Source organism: Alexandromys fortis, unplaced genomic scaffold, assembly GCF_014885135.2.
Source record: "Alexandromys fortis isolate MF-2015 unplaced genomic scaffold, M_Fortis_MF-2015_v1.1 scaffold_76, whole genome shotgun sequence".
Classification (NCBI taxonomy): Eukaryota; Metazoa; Chordata; class Mammalia; order Rodentia; family Cricetidae; genus Alexandromys; species Alexandromys fortis.
Window position 1 is genome coordinate 7,465,131 of NW_026067997.1, and position 17,358 is coordinate 7,482,488.

At 42.1% G+C, this 17,358-nt stretch overlaps 1 long non-coding RNA gene across 2 annotated transcripts in view; it reads right to left on the bottom strand.

The window, feature by feature from the left end:
* LOC126512562 (uncharacterized) overlaps positions 1-17,127 on the bottom strand; it is a 30,380-nt gene extending 13,253 nt beyond the window's left edge. Inside the window, exon 1 of one of the 2 annotated variants that reach the window (XR_007595085.1) lies at positions 16,888-17,127. This is a non-coding gene — a long non-coding RNA (uncharacterized lncRNA). Of the gene's footprint in view, positions 1-5,390; positions 5,458-16,887 lie in introns of those variants that run through there. The other variant, XR_007595086.1, reaches the window with a different exon arrangement.
* Positions 17,128-17,358: the final 231 nt, after the last annotated feature.

Consider the following 17,358-nt stretch of genomic DNA (forward strand, 5'->3'; position numbering starts at 1 on the left):
GCCCAGTTTTTTTTTTTTTAATGACTGTACATGGGGTTGGGTATGTAGCTCAGCAGGCTTGGGTTTGATCTCAGAGAGGATCTTAACCTGCGTCTGTCTGGAGCGGGAGAATCATGGCGACTCCTATAATATATTTTGTATAATATTATATATAATATATAGTGATATATAATAATAATGTGCCATTTGTTATGTTAAATGTATCTTAATTATATTCACTAAGTGTGCTGTTGAAGAAAAATGTGGAATTTGCTTGTATCTTGTATTCGGGAGTTTCAGTGAGGTCTCATTCACTCTTATTACTTCTAAGGTTCAGGGTACTCACCATCTAAAGTGTCAATATATCTAAAGCACACCATGTAGGTTTAAATAAAGTCTATATTGAAATGTCAATATAAACTCCCTGCAGTTAGACTAGTAAATTAATAGGGCCTGAACTAATGTCTGGCTTTCATTTCTGTTTTTAACGTTTATGATCTTTGGTGAGACTGGTGTGTCTTTTGATGCTCTATAGCTGTGTAAGTTGGATGTTGCCAAGCTGGAGTAGACACTGCTAACTTCTGCAGCACTGAAACCTGAAACCACTCATAGCAGATTGCTTTAATCAAAGGTTCTCCACTTCAGCGAAGACCGATTTGAATTTCTTTGTCTCCTGGCAAAAATCTGTACGTTTACTTTCCTGACATTTTCTCAGACCTTGACTTTTTCCTGCATCTATCTGTCATGTTACTAGGAGCAGAAGAATATGCTGCAGAACACAAGGGAAGGATCAAAGATCGAGGCTTGAGTTTGGTACCATTTATGACGGTCACTCATCTCATGAAAGTAAACACTGAGTCATGTACGCAAACTCAGAAGAAATTACAAGGAATTGTGCAGATTCTCTTAGTAGATTGCTTCTCTCACGTGTGTAAAGTTCTGTAACCAAGACCAAGTACTGAGGGTAAAATTAGAACTAGACTCAACTTCTATATAAGTGTTTGATAGATCTTTCTGCTCAAGCCACTTGGGCCACATTAGGACAATTTTAAACCACTGTTTACATTTTTCAAATGACTATACAGGTATCGAGGTTTTCACTTGCAACCATTTTATATTTTTCCCTTAAAATCAGTGCCACCAGCATATTCAGAGAAATCTTTCATGTTGTAAGATTTTATTATTTTGTTTGTTAGAATCTCCTATGAGCCTCTATAATATCAAAACACAAGTTACATAGTTCCAGTATACAATGGCACAGAGTAAACACTACCGACTGAAAAAGTAATGCTGGGAGAATAAGAAAAGAACACGGAAGACCAAAACCCAACAGGGGAAAAACACCCACTTCCTGCAACTCCATGTCCAGCATTTGGGACTCGCGATGAAATTATCTGGGTTAAGAATGGCTTGCTTAGCCCTCCCTTTTCAGTTCTGCTGCCTACAGCATATACAGCTTCTCTCTTGGATCACCTATACTCCATGCCCACAATACTCAGTGACCAGCTCATGCTTCTGGCCCTGAGTCTCTATAGCAACTTAGGTTCCACCTTCACAGCTTCACACAGTGATCTTCGAAGGACTTTGACCCGGCCAGACTTTATTTGCTGGAACTAGGGAGCAAATTTCTGTGACCACCTCAATCATATATCTCTCATGCCTGTGACACCAGTACCATGTGGACAGTGCTACCAAGTTCTGTGGCCAACTTAGAAAAACCCTTCTACCTTAGACCATATCAGTAGTGGTATCTGTCCACTATGTTGGCTGAATCTATGAGATCAATTTCCTAGGAGGTTATTTTTGATCAGGGAATTCTTTCAGCAAGGCCAGCAGGACTGGGACTGAATAAGCATGGGATGAAACCGGACTCCCTGAACGTGGCAGACAATGAAGGCTGATGAGAAGCCAAGGACAATGGCACTAGGTTTCAATCCTAATGCATGAACTGGCTGTGTGGGAGCCTAGCCTGTTTGGATGCTCACCTTCCTGGTCCTGGATAGAAGTGGGAGGACCTTGGACTTCCTGCAGGGCAGGGAACCTGGACTGCTCATCATTCTCGAGAGGGAGGGGGAATGGAGTGGGGGGAGGGGGAGAGGGGTAGGGAAGTGGGGGGAGGAGGAGATGTGTGGGAGGAGGGGAGGGAAGTGGGAAATGGGGAGGAGGCGGTAATTTTTCAAAATAAATAAATAAATAAATTTAAAAAAAAGAAAAGAAAAACCCTTCTACCTTAGACCATATCAGTAGTGGTCTCTGTCCACTATGTTGGCTGAATCTACGAGGTCAATTTCCTAGGAGGTTATTTTTGATCAGAGAATTCATTCAGCTGTCATCTCCTTTCAAATGAAAATGTATTTTCATTAGTTGGAGTCTTTACTAGGCAGGTTCTGGTTCACAAAAGCGCCTTCCCTATTGTTCCATGCAGAACAGGATGTTTCTAAATTGGGCTGGTCTCTTTATACTTTAGTTTTTAGCGCCTGTTTCACAAATTCAAACTTGCCTGTACTATTCTCCTTGGCAAGTTGCACTGGTTTTGTATCTAACTACCTTGCTTGCTCGTTTTTAACTGTGCATGTGACTAAGAGCAGAAAGCGGGGACATGCCTGACTGCTACCCGGCCTTGAAACCCTCTCCACCAAATGCATTAGCTTTGTTACTTTTAAGTTCAAACTTAATGCACCTTCTCAGGACAACGACAGAATGAAGATAGACACTGTCAAAAAAGTAACCCACAGGATTTTTAGCCCAGATCTTAACAGAGTCTTTGTTCCACTCTGAAACCTCGTGAACTAGGAATCCACAGTTCCCATTTCTCTTAGCCTTATGAACACCCACCAGAATTATCCATTTGGCTCTGCTTACAGCCCTGTAGGGCTTTTCTATCCCAGAGTTCCAAACTTTTCCATTGCCTCCCTGAATATCAATTCCAAGAGCCTAAGAGCTACACGGTCCCATCATGGCCCTACTTCAGGCTATGAATTTTTAAATTAATTATCTTTCTCATTGCTGTGAGAAAATATCTGACAAAGGCTCCTAGAGAGGCAGGGCTTTTTCTGGTTTACAGTATGAGGGGTTACATAATCCATTGTCATAGAGAGGGTGAGGCGTCAGGAACGCCAGGCAGCTGCTCACAATGTATCCACAGTCAAGAAGTGGAGTGTGAACATGAAGTTAGCTTAGGCTATACTATCCCAAGGCCCGCCCGCTGTGACTCACTTCCTCCTGTAACGCTCCACCTCCTAAAGGCTCTACAACCTTCCAGACAGTTTCACCAGCGGAGGACCTAGGGTTGAAGCATGTAAGACTATGGAGGCATTTCCCATTCAAACCATAAAGCTGATTAGTTGGCTAGTCATTTTGCATGTGGACATAGAGTTGTTCCCACAACATTTATTGAAAAATCTCCCTTCCCAAGCTTACTAGCTTATTGCTTTTGTTGATTTGCCAAGGATCAATCGATTGTACTTGTGTGCCTGTTTCTGTGCTCCTTACTCCATCCCATTGGTCTCTTTGTTCTTTTGCCAATACCATTTCAGTCCCTATAGCTTTCTTCTCTGTCTTTGAGGTAGAGTGATTCTGCTAACTTTGCTCTTCAACACTGAGTTTGCATCTGAGAGTCTTTTTCCCCCTCATATAAACATCATAATTAGTTTGCTGATATCCACAAAATAACTTGCTGGGATTCGGACTGAAATTCTACATTGCTGTGTATCCTTATCCATGGACATGGGATACATTTTCCTTTACATGGCTCTTTATCTCTTTCATCAGAATTTTATAAACTTTTTGTTAAACTTGTAATTGAGTATTTAGCTTGGAGAGGTGATTGTAAAAGCTAATACATATCTTTGCTGATTAATAACTCCTCTTACTTATTGCTGGGATATGGGGAATGATTGATGTTTGGCATTTATGAGACACACTGGAACCCTGTTGCAGTCACTCACTAGTTCTAGTAGTTTTTGTTGGTTACTTCAGATTCTCTACATGTATAATCATACCATGGGAATAAAATAGGGTTTCTTCATTCACAATTTCTGTACCTTTTATTTTACCCCCCATTTTGAGTATTTATTTACCTCCACAAAGACTTCACAATGGTGTATAAGCAGCATTATACAACTGTGGTTTGTATTAAATCTGTTGAGGCCTGATATTAATTTTTGCTGCTTTATTAGGAAACTTTATGTTCTGACTTCAAGAGTTTCTGTTGTACTTTTATCTCATAATTATATTAAAACATATTTAAGTTTATTGTGAGCATCAGTGTTTGTTCTAGTCCTTTGGCTATCCAGAAGTATAAATTCTAACACCTGGCTTGAGTTTCTGGTTGTGTTTTTCCAGCTTTTAGCTTCTTTCCTACCTTGCCACTTGACAGCTGTGCCTGGATCAAGCTGAAACTTCGGACCTCAGTGAGAGTGCTCATGCCTTCCCCTTGTTTTGTGAGTTACTAGATTTCCGGCCTCTCTCTTCCCTGAGAAACTGTTAAGCAAGAGGATGAACCGTCTCCTTAAATGCTGGCTCAGCCGTTTTTGTAATACTTCCCCGTTACAGGTTGTCTGCACTTGACGTGGGTGAGAAGCTCTGCTCTTTCTGCACTTGGGGTGGGTGAGAAGCTGCTCTTTCTTGCTCTCTGTAGGCGGTAATCAGAAGAGCTACCGAGTGACACCATTGTTGGCAGCCCAGCTTGTCTGCACCCTGTCACACATGCTGGGCCACCAAGCTTTCTAGGCGATTGCACCTGTTGACAGAGTGGCCATGAGCACAGGCCACAGCGGCTCAGCATCCCTCCTACGGAATGGCCCACTCACCATTAGGTTCCCACTCAGCAACTGCCACCCTATGGGTGGGACAGGAGGCAGAAGGGCTTTCAAGAAAATCCATGTGCTATTATGAACGGGCAGCAGGTCTTTGAGGCTTTCCAGAGGAAGGCAGAGAGCTGTAGGCCTTCCTTCCTCTCTTACATTGTTCGGCCCACTGCCCTGAAATGTGTCTGGCCAGCTGGTCAGGGAAACAGGTGCCAGGCTTACCATAAACTATTGAGTCATGCTATGGTTTTCCTTTCTTATCCTTATTAGATAGCTACATTCTAAACTTTTATTCTGAGGAAGAAACAAAGAAATTAGGCAGCTATTAAAATTGTTGTAATTATTATTAAATTAGAAGTTATTATCCAGAGTATATATATGTAATATCATCTAATGTAGACCCTCTGCAACTACATATCATCTCGGAGTATGGCTGCTATAACCTTGAATTTTAAATTTTAGTTCGCAGCGATTCTAGTTTTCAGAAATTTTTTCCTTATCACTGTCTGTCCCTATACTCACAGTTGGTAAGTTCCTTCACTCAGCAAATGGATTTCACAGTAAATTCCTTCATCCACTCACCACATACTATGAAGTACTCACCGTCTCCTGCCAGTCACTAGACGAGGTGTGAGGTGTATAAGAATAGAAACCCTGGACAGGATCCCCGCCTGTAGAGAGATGTTATTTTAATGGCCGAAGCAAAGCAGAGTTAGTGACTCAAATAAGATAAGTTCAAACTGGCATCGGTGTTTGGGGGAGAATACAAGCAGCTGAGCCGATGGAGATCTGTTTCTCACCACATTAGAATCATCTGCCTTTTCATCTTCCTCATTTCAACACAAAAGCCCCCAAAGCTGTAACTATGGTTCTTTTATTTTGCTTTCCCGTGTGCTTAGGAGACAGCCTGACCTGTGAGGGGTGCAGAGCGGGGGAGTATGGTAAGCAATGTTCACATTGATCCAGGAATCAGGCCGATGGGATCTTATTTGAGACATGGTTACATTTGACATGAAATACAGAAAGTCCCAAGACAAGCTGCCCTGCATATTCTTGGGGATGGTTTGTGTTTAATATTCAAGCTGGGTGCTTTTGATCTGACAGGGAGTCAACCCGGAAGCAATGTGAGTTTCACGGAACACACAGGGAAGCACAGAAGACCGGCGCTGCCAGGGTTAAGCTGTGTACTCGGTGCCGAGATCGTCCTATGTGTCCAGGGACGCTTTGGTGACAATTAAGTTCCCTATTCTCAGGTTTCTTGTCACCTTCCTTTTAGCTGCTGGAACAAGAACAGCATGTTTCAGTCTTTACTGCCCAAGGACTAAATGAGCAGCTGTGTTCTGTCCCCGTCCCTTCCCCCCTGGACCCTTGCCTGGCTCTCCTTTGCTTCCTTGAACGTCCTGTCACTTTGGAACTTCCCCAAAAAACACTGGCTGGAACAGCGCTGGTATCTCTAGGCAGGTCCCATGACCTCCTCAGGTGACACGTAGCCTTCACGGTTGCCTAGCTCCTCGTGGCTCAGAGGCACGTACAGTGGAGAGATGTGGGTAAGCAATGCTTCAGGAAACTAGAAAATCAAATTGTTCGGGGGGGTGAACTGAAATATGAATAATTATCACCTCCAAATGACTGGTCGCATGATAAAGGGGCCGAGGCCCCAAAGGTGAAATCAATAGGCGAGCGGGGTGGGAAGGAGCTGGCCCAAGGCCGGGCAGGCAGGCTACCAGCTCTGGACACAGGTGCCGTCTCTACTCATATGCCCAATGGCACCTTTTCTCCTAGCGATCCTGCAGCACCCATTGGGCAAGTCCTTGCTAGAAACTGAGAGACCCAAGATCAGTTTAGATAACAATGAAGCAATTCTTATGGGTCATGTGTCAAATACCTGGACATTAGTGAAAAAGAACATATGACTATACTTTGGGAAAAAGGAAACTAACAAACACCTCAGTCTTGGGAATGGGAAGAAAATGTAAAAATTTTAAGCTACAGCCCTGGTATTTAATCAAAGAAGACACTCCTATTGAAGAGGAACATGGTTTATTGAGTTGAGTAGTAAGTTAATAGAAGGGTTGATGTTAAAGGCCAAGGCTCCTGACTGCCTGGCGTGCATCCCACTGTGTCCCACGGGCTCTGTTTAGTTACAATGAGGGAGCAAGGGTAGGGAAACCTGAGCTTAGGCTTTGTGCTCACTGAGGATGCTGAGAAGGAGGAGCTGATAAAGTATAAAAATCAGTGCAGGTCCAGGGAGGAGGGGAGACTCAAACAAAGACTCTTAGGACAGTGGTTTCATGGGTGTGCCTGCACACAAACGTATGTGTGTGTGTGTATGTGTGTGTGTGTAATATGTGTGTGTGTATGTGTGTGTATGAGCGCACGCGTGTGCATTGTGTATGTAGAAAGAATTGAAGGAGGGAGGAGAGGAAGGGAGGCTGAAGGAGGAACATGAAACAAACCAGGCACTTTAGCATCTAACAATTAGGCCGAAAACACACACTGGACGTGGGTAGAACAGAGGAGCCATCACACAGAAGAAGCTGTGATGTTCACAACACACAGCTAAGCACCTCATGCATGCCAGCATTGGAGACAGGCAGATAAACAAGGGACAATGGCTTATAATAATGGCTTTCCCACTCTATCACTAGAATTTTGATTCTACGAACCAGGTAGTGTTTACCAAATGTAGCAACAGAAAACCAAAGCCATGGGAACTTTATCTGATCTTTATTGGAGATGACAGAAGGGCATGATGAACCTAAGTGACTTTTTAAAAATTTTACACAGTTGTAAATCTATCCGAAGAGATAGTGTTACCTGAATGGTGCTCACTGGTATTGACACTGGGATATGTGTCCTTAGGCTACCACCCTCAGCTACTGCAATTCAGCCAGTATTTACTGATATTAACCTTTATTTCCTTTTTTTTTTGTATTTTATCTTCCATTATAGTAATACACAAAAGTAATGATCTAGAAGATAAAGCCCATTGCGCAGCTTTGAATAAGACTGGCCCCCTAGGTTCACCTATTTGAATGTTTGGGCCCCAGTTGGTGGAAACATTAGAAAGGGTTAGGGGGTGTGGCCTTGCTGGAGGAGGTGTGTCACCAGGGGTCAGCTTGGAGGTTTTAAAAGCCTATGCCTGGCCCAGTCTCACCCTCTCTGCCTGCTGCCTGAGGATGAGGATGCAAGCAAACTTTTAGCTACTGCTTCAGCGCCATTCCTGCCTCCCTGTTGCCAAGATCTTTGCCATGATGGTCATGGATTCACCCTCTAAAACTGTAAGCAAGCCCCCAGTTAAATGGTTTTTATAAGTGTCTGTGGTTGTTGCGCCTCGTCAGTGCAATAGAAAAGTATCTAAGACACCCGTGCACTCAATTATTTTATTTCTATGTCAGCTTACTTTCTAGTTCATGCATTGCATATATGTAAATGACAGAGTAGTCTGTTATAAAATTTGCATGTATTTTTAGAAGACATGCCTAAAATGCTTTCAAAATAAAAATATTACCTCAAAAGTGTTTACACTTTTATTATGCAGTCAAAAAACATTCTCAAGAACCAGCAACAAGAATGATGAAATGGATTCTCATTAATACTTTCTTCCTTCCACACATCCTACAAAGGGCCTTTCTGTAGAGGGTGGCTCCAGGCTCAGATAGTGGACTTTTCCTGAGAGCTATATCCTCAGATGTGTAGAGGACCCAAGTCAATGGACCACAAATCAGAGATTTAATCCCATAGGGAAAAAAAGAAACTTTCGAAAAACAAGTACCACCCTTACCAATACACTTTTTAAGATCTAAGCTTTTACAATGTGCATGTTAAACAAATTTGTGTGTATATGTGTCTCCTTTGGGGAAGTCATTATATCTTTATGGCCAGTGTTGCTGGCATAAAAATGAGGAGATTAAAGGGATTATATCTCTGATATTCTTCCTAGTCTTAACATTTTACAAGCTATTTCTATAAATAAGTCATAAATTCCCATAAATAAGTTATAAATAATTTATAAAATATAAGTTATAAATTTCTCATACCAAACACTGTATCCAATATATAATTTATATTACGTCTCTTTTTATCACGGGCACATTCCACATGTGGCATGATGATATGCAAGTCTGTATTACAACCATCAACATTTATTGAAGACCTCTGCTTGGTCAGATGTCACCCAATGCTACCAGGAAGGAACGTGAGGAAGTCCACATTGTGCAGATTCCGTTCATAACTATGTGGCAATCTCAGATCACACACAGACGTCCAGTGTCTAATTATGTCCTCGGTCTTCTGTCACCCTGTCCACTTAGGGCTTGCCTTGGTCTCTGGGGGCTGGAAGCCTGCTCACTTGGCTGGAAGAAGACTTGTAGCACTTACAGAAATGGACAAGGGAAGATTTCTTTTAGGAAAGTGATAGTACCTTTGCACGCTGGTGTTCAGGCTCGGACATGCCACAGATTAGCAGACACGCCTCTGGAACAATGTATGATGAGTCTTTCAGGCCATGCCCTGGAGCTCTGAAATCCTTCTCATGCAGTATAAATCATTTTTAACCCAGTTAGAGCCTAGCTCATTTTTTTTTAATGCTTCGAGTATAACTAATGAAAATGCATGTTGGGGACTATAATTCGATTACTTCTGAATGCTGTGATTTCATTTTTCTGTTAGATACGGCTTAGAGAAGGCAATTTACAGAGACTGGAAGCCGTGATCCATGTGAGTGAGTTCACCACAGAAGATTCTAGAACACAGTGGCTTTTTAAAACGGTGGTCTTTGGTGTCAGATAGATGGGCCTTTGTTTCTCATCTCCATCATTCACTGATCATTTTTGATCCAAGACAGGCTTATTTCTCAGAAAATTAAAATTAAGGCTAGCAAGCTGACATGAGAATTAACTAAATTAACACACTAAAGTTACTCAAAAGAACATGTAGTGCCTGTGGCAGATCTACAATCGGTTACTGTCATCCCTGGCAATATTCTCAGAGTGGTAAAGCCAAAGAACCTTCCACCCCCAAGTCTGCCAGTAGCATATGTCTTTAAAAATTGTGACATAATTGAACGACAAAGCAAACAGTTGGGTGCCAGATGCCTATGGCTTGTTCTGTTCGTTTCTGAGTACATCAGCAGAGGCCACATTCCTTACTGCCAAGTAGGCCACAGAGGTGATAAACTTAAGGTACAGGTGACACACAATATGCCTGAGGTATGGCACAATTGGCACCGCGCATCATGGCACGCCTCCTTCCTGCTAAAGACCTGACGTAGATTTTCCATAGGACTGTTCTAGCATCTTCTGGACTCAAAGTTCAACTACATGTGCAGGCTTGAAGAAAACAGAAAGAATTATCATAGAAACTGTTTCAGAATAAGTGTCTGTCTTATCTGTGACCTCCAAAGCCTCTCAGTAGTCACGAACTCATGCCTGACGTAGTTTTGATTTTTGCCTTTGTGTAGGTCAAATAAAGTTTTGATTAAAGGAGTTAAGGATAGGGAGCTGGGAATGGTGGCAAATGCCTTTAATTCCAGCACTCGGGAGGCAGATGCAAGTGGATCTCTGAGGTCAGTCTGATTTCCATAGTGAATTTCAAGATACCCACAGATATAGATCTATATAGAGAGATAGATAGATACTGTGTCAAAAAAGGAAAAGAAATAAGGAAAGGAGGAAGGGAGGGAGAGAGGAAGGAAGGAAGGGAGAAAAGAAGGGAGGGAGGGAAGGTGGGGGGAAAGAAAAAGAAAAGAAAGAAGGAAAAGAAGTTGAGGATAGACCGGGTTAGATGGCTCAGTAGGTAAAATATTTGTGGTCAAGTCTGATAACCTGAGTTCAATTCCCAAGACCCACAGGACAGAATTGATTCCTGAAAGTTGTTCTCTTACCTTCATAACATGTGCCATGGCATATGCATATGCAATAACCCTAACAAATAAATAAATGTAATGAAATTTTAAAGAGATGTTGGTCTTTTTTAAGTTAAGGAAAATTATCAAGTATCTTAAATAGACAAGTCATCTGTCATTGTTTGTTACCTGTTCCTCTACTGATTCCATCTCATCAGAGCTCATGGGGAAAGTAAAGTTGACCATGGAATACTAGGGAACTTACACTATCAGAGTACTAGAAATAGTTTGTGGGAAAAAAAAGGAGTCCAAAGTTCTTTGATTTATACATCATGAGTATCTCAGAAAAGTTATAGCAGGAATAAGGGTTCACTGTTATCCTACCAAGCTTTCACTTGGGAAAAAGAGACAAAGATGCTCATGGGAAATGAGTCAAGAACCAAATCTCATCATTTCTATCACTTTCTAACAAAATTTTCTGAGAGTAGTTTTGTCAAAGGAATTTATTGAGGATACAGCAAACAACCAAACTATGCGGCACACAGGTCTAAACATAAGGCCGCTTGAAGGTGAGGTGGCTGCCTCAGGCTCTCTGGGCTTCTAAGTCTTGATGTCAACATAAGCAATTAAGTGCTTAAGACTTGAGCATTTTTACAACCTCTCAGAAATATTTGCATGCCAAAGTCAGAATATGGATTAATATTACACTATTTTACTCTGTACATTTACATGTAACCTCAGAAACAACAAGCTGGGGGGCGGGCATTAAAATGTATAAAATGTATAAAATATATAACCAGCCAAAACCCACAAGCCTGAAGCATCTTCAAAAGATACCTAACACTAGGCATACTCTAACAACTAATAGGTTTGATGAGAAGCCCAGTATGTGGATTCATCTGCTAGGGTATTTCCTGCCTTTGAGATCTTACACAAATTACCCAACCTCATTCATCGCTAGATTTCTCCTCGTGGATAGGCATCTCCTGCCCAAGAACAGTAAAGAGAACTCTGACAAGTCATACACAGCATTTAGCACAGCACCCAAAGTTCCCAAAGTTCCACCTTGGCACTCTGAACAACATTGCGCAGGGCTCAGAGTTTAGCAGAAGTTGGAGCAGGAAGCGAGCACAACCACTGCCTCGGCCGCCTTTCCCCAACCAAGAAATTATGACATAGTGCTGGCTACTGCCAAGTCCTCACACGGCTCTAAGGATGTGGACCTGACTTGGGGTTGCAAGCGAATGAAGAAAAGGCAAGCACGTAGACACTCAGAAATAGGTCACGTGGGCTGGACTTTCCGTTGAAGAGACAGCAGAACCCTGGAAGCTCAGTGTGTTTATTGTATAACTGTTGAGCAGAGATGTAGTGTGGAATGATAAAGGAGGCGGGGTTTATGGTATGGAGCTGCATCAAAGAGGCAGGTTTCATCAATCACAGTAAGAGTAGTCTTCAGGGTATTAAAATATTGGGGGAGAGAAAGCTACAGCAGACATTTTCTGCACACGGTGTCAACATTTTCCTCCAGTCCAAAAGCTAAGCCTAGCCTGGCTTTGACACTTTCCTATAGGTCTGAGGTTTTGGAATATTTGCCACAGCTATGTCTTGTCAACAATAATGTCAATAACACACATTTGCTCAGAACTTCATACACTCATGGCTTCTTCCATAGCCTAAAGTTACTCTTTTGGGTGGGACTCTATTTCCCTGTTCCGTGACATCCAGTTCTAGATTTGGCAGCATATGAGCAATTGTAATGAACAAGCTTAGATTGTTTGTGTCCACACAAACTCCTAAAAACTAGATTCAAAACCAAAGCCACATGGCTGTGTGCCTTTGGGTCCTGGGTCCCTTAGTGACTTGAAGCACTCCTTGGCTCTCCACTTGTTTAAATTGTTGCTGCCTGACAACCCTTCTGCCTCCACTGGCTTTAACTTCTGAAGCTATTTGCAGTTCTGAGCCTTCTCCGCCTGCCCCCACCACTGTGGCACCCAATCAGAATGCTTGGCAGCCTGAGCAACCTACCTGAGAACTGGGTTGGAACAGGCTCTGACCCAATTTCTGCCTCATGAGAGAAAAGTAGACAAACGGGTTTTTGAATTTCCTGTTCTTTCTGTCCATAGTGTATTTTTGAACATTAAGCCTTCTTCTTGGAGTCACCCTGCAGACTCCCATTTCCTTCAAATGTGCGCAGCGTCACCTCCGTACACCTTGGGTCACCTGTCTTTCTAGTCCCAGCGGTTGAGTGGGGCAGAGCTTTCTCACCTCTCACAGCAAAGCTGTCAAGAAAAGGTTTCGTTAGCAGAAAACATATACCATCAGCTCTGACACATGCTCACGTGTTCAGTCTGCCCACTCGGTTACTTATTCCAACCAAACTAAGTCTCGTCCTTCATTCCTGCCAGACTAAGTAGAAACTCAAGAACGAACACCGCTGAAGAGCTCCTCTCCTCGGCTACTCCTCTCCCTCAGTGAATCATTATATATTCAGAGAAATACCTCCGGTCTGTAATCCACTCTACACCCCTTGGAGATGCAAATCCATTCGGGCTGACTGAATTCCTGTAACCAGAGTGCTCACTAGTAGGACATGGTTGGTGGCATGGAGTCGCAGACAGAGCATCAGTCCAGGGCCCCCTTCCCTTCCAGCCAACAGCATCGCTCAGGAGAGAAGCACAAGTCCCACCATGCATGGGTCTCACACAGCCCTATCTTCTGTCCAGGCATTTCTTTTAGTCTGATGCTTGTATCTTCCCTTCACCGTCTCCTCGCTGATTTGACCACCCATGTGAACTCACTTTCTAAGGAGGACAGTTCTTGGGTAACACTTCCATTTCCTGATGTACAACATGCAGCTTCCTGAAAGTGAGAAGGCCTGTCTGCTCCTTGATCATGTTCTTGGAATAACTGATAGCCAATAGGGAAGGTAAGATAAATTATCTTGGTCAACTACCTTGCGGTCATTACATAAAAACACAGTGCGCATTGCTTTCAGATCACATTCAACTGCAAATACAGGAATAAAGAACATCCTAGTGCATGTATCCACTGAGCTGTTAGCGATGAACGGTTTAAGGTAAGTTCTTAGATGTGAAATGAGCAGGGCAAATAACATATTTAATAAATATTAATAAAAACAATCAGACATAATTGTCTAGCCTCCTATATCCCCATCAAACAGAATTTGACACCGTTTTTAAACTTTATCAAATTGATAGGCATCCCCAAAACCTTGTTTTCATTTTTATTGTTTTGCCTTTTAGTAAGGCTAACGTTGTGCCCACGTATTACCTATCTTGCCTAACTCTCTTACTGACTAGAAATATTTTTGGTGTACTTCGCCTTGTGACTATGTAAACTATGGGGAAAAAAATCCCTCTAAAGCCCTCCCATAAAATTAGGCAACTTTTCACTCTCTGCTAGCAGAAGAAAATATCAAAATATCAAATCAAGAGATAGAAAGATGAACTATGAACATATATACTATGACTATAGGATAAGGGTGCTTGCCATCAAGACTGACAACCTGAGATCAATCCTCAGGACCTACCTGGCGGAAGAAGAAAACCAACTCCCACAAGTACTCTAAACATGCACACATACAAACACATGCACGCACGTGCGCACACACACACACACACACACTTGTTATAAAGAAATTATACCTTTTTATAGAGTCTCATTTTAACTATAGTTTTGCATACTCCCACATGCTACTGATTCTTGGTAGACAGACTTTTACTCCAGGGACGGAGGGTAGAGATGGGATAGACATCAATATTCTACTCGTCCACAAAGCCAACCAGGACACTGGAGCTTACTGACCTGTGGTTGGTACAAGGACTGTGGAACAGGCCAGTCTGACAAGCCTGGAGAAATGCATGAACTGGTCTTGGTACTTGCTTTCCCAACCAAGAACTATACAATTACTTGCCCATGTCTCCATCCAGAATTTTAGAAGATAAAATAGGCTTCCATTCTTCCTCCATCTGCAACTTATTTTGTTGTAAAGAATGAGGAATCTATTTGTTTTGCAAACAAATGGTCATCTGTCAGTGCTTTCCTTGTTAATACCAAATGTTACTCTTACGCTGAGTTCTTACACATTATTTCTTTCTGCATTCCCTATCCAATTCACCAACTTATTTGTTCCACAAAGCTTAGTTACTTGATTTTATAACTCAAACTAAATTGGATTCCTATGAATTGCATGGGGATAGAAGCTTCACATCTTGGAATACCAGTGTAGGGAAGAAAGGGGAGGAATGGTTCTGAAATGGCATCCTTCTGCCTTTGGGCAACTACACATCTTTAAAGACTTTGTTGTTCCACATTGGATAGAATCCCTCTGGCTTCCTTCAAGTGCCATTCCCTGGGCATTTCTTACCTTATGTACTTTGATCATCAAAAGACATCTGGTTCGAAATCTTATGGCTATGCAGCTAGTCCCCTAAGTAGAATAGGGTCGAGTTATGGCCACATAAAAGCAAGTACAGATTTTATCTATACTTCTAAGGAAATATTGTTGGCAGAAACTATGCTTTTAATGGACTCAGTGTAGTTGAAATAATGGAAATCTCATCTTTGAGAACATTTGCTCCCTGAGACCCTTTCTGCCACCCCCACCATCATTTCACTAGCTCATACTTTTTCTAATGTCACCTTAAATGTCACTTAGTCAGGGAATAAATAAGTATCATCTTACAAGTGCTTATCATGCATAATAATTCCAATTATATAAATTATTGTTTAATCATTGTATTGTTGTCTCTCTCCATAGTCTAGGTTCCACAACGAGAGTGATCCATGTTTGTCCAATGCCCTCAGTGCCTAATTCATAACTTAACACACAGTATGACTTCTGTAAACTTTGTAACAAAATATATAAATTCTTAATACTGTCAACAGCGGGACAGCATTACAGCAAGTTGTAAGCTTGTTTCAAGGTCAGAAATGCCTGTGTCCAAATCTGTCTGTACCTTTTATTAGCTGTAAGATCTTAGGCTTATTATGAGGCTTGTCAGCACCTCCTTTTACATATCTGTCAAGTGAGGACAACAGCGTCTGTGAGGAAAGGCTTTCTGAACACAAGGCATGTAGCATAGCCAAGTCAGTGACTATCGCCATGACCATAGGCTGTTTGAAGGAAAATAAAGATAAGGCATGGAAAATCTTAAAAATATCTCACTTCACATCAAGTCCTTTCTTGAATTTTTTTCAGCTGGGGATAATACAAAGAAAACCTCCCAAACAGAAAGATAGCTTCAAGTAAGTCATGACTGACACAGATTCCTATGAATGTGAGCGTTCCAGTGGGTAGGAAGAGCTAAGCATATATTCTCCCACAAGAATGTCTAACAATACCAGCAAATTTTCTGACATAGAAGGTCATTTCCAGTGGTTTCCTAACTAAGCTGTGCAGGAAAATCCAGGGGACAAGGATTAGAAGGATTAGGAGGTGTGTCCTTATTGGAGAAAATGCGTCCCTGGGGGTGGGTGGGCTTTGAAGTTTCAAGAGCCCACACCAGGTTTAGGCTTGTTCTTTCCTCTCTCTCTCTCTCTCTCTCCCTCTCTCCCTCCTTCTCTCTCTCTCTCTCTCTCTCTCTCTCTCTCTCTCTCTCTCTCTCTCTCTCTCTCTCTCTCTCTCCCTGCTGATCAGGGTATAAAGCTCTCAGCTACTGCTCCAGCACCTTCCTGCATGCTGCCATGCTCTCTGCCAGGATGATAATGTGGGCTAAACTTTTGAAAAGTTAAGCAAGTTCCTGGTTAAATGCCTTCTTTTATAGGGGTTGCCTTGGTCACAATGTCTTTTTAAAACAATAAAACAGTGACTAGGACACTAAGACATTTGCTGAGCCTTGAAGGGGACAATCGCAGGGCCATTTAGAACAGAACACTCACTATAACTTATTTTCAACACATTGGCCAGATAATGTCTTTCTGTATTAACTGCCCCTGCTACAGCAAGAATGCCCCTGATGAAGGCTGAACACAACATTAAACTATGGGTGTAAAATTAAGGTTTTTTTTTTTTTTTTTTTTTTTTTAGCTTTTCAAGACAGAGTTTCTCTGTGTAGCTCTGCCTATTCTGGAAACTAGGCTGGCCTCAAACTAAAAAAGATCCATCTGCTTCTGTCTCCTGAGTGCTGGGATTAAAGGCATGCGCCACCACTGATAGATGAAAAAAAAAAAAGGCGTTGAATGGCATTTTGAAAACCTGACTATGTAGCAAAACAATAAAAGTAGTTAACTCACCTAAGGTGTTTGAACTCACTACCCCTGGGCTCTTCACCAGGGTTACAGATTCAGGCATGTGTTCCAGCCAGTGGGCGTGGGCCTCAGAGTCAAGCAGAAAGCAGTTGGTTACCTCATCAAACTACCCTCCCCACCAGTGGCCTGCCACTCTTGGAGATATAGAATCAGAGTCTCTCTTAAGGCTACATCCCAGCTCTCTGATGAGAAAGAAAGGTTAACAGAAGGAAACGAGATGCCCGACTTTCCTGTCATCTTAGACCTCTAAATGTTTGAACGACTAGCCAGTATCAGTGTTCCCTCAGATTGCATCACTGCAGAAAACACAAATTTGTTTTTCTTTAGTTTTATTTGCACAACTTGCAAGTTTAATCATTTCTTCATAAACGTGTTTCTACACTTGGCGCTGACTTTATGCAGGAGCGATCACAGATTTGAAGGATGAGGTTTGAGTTTTTGCTATTATCATTACGA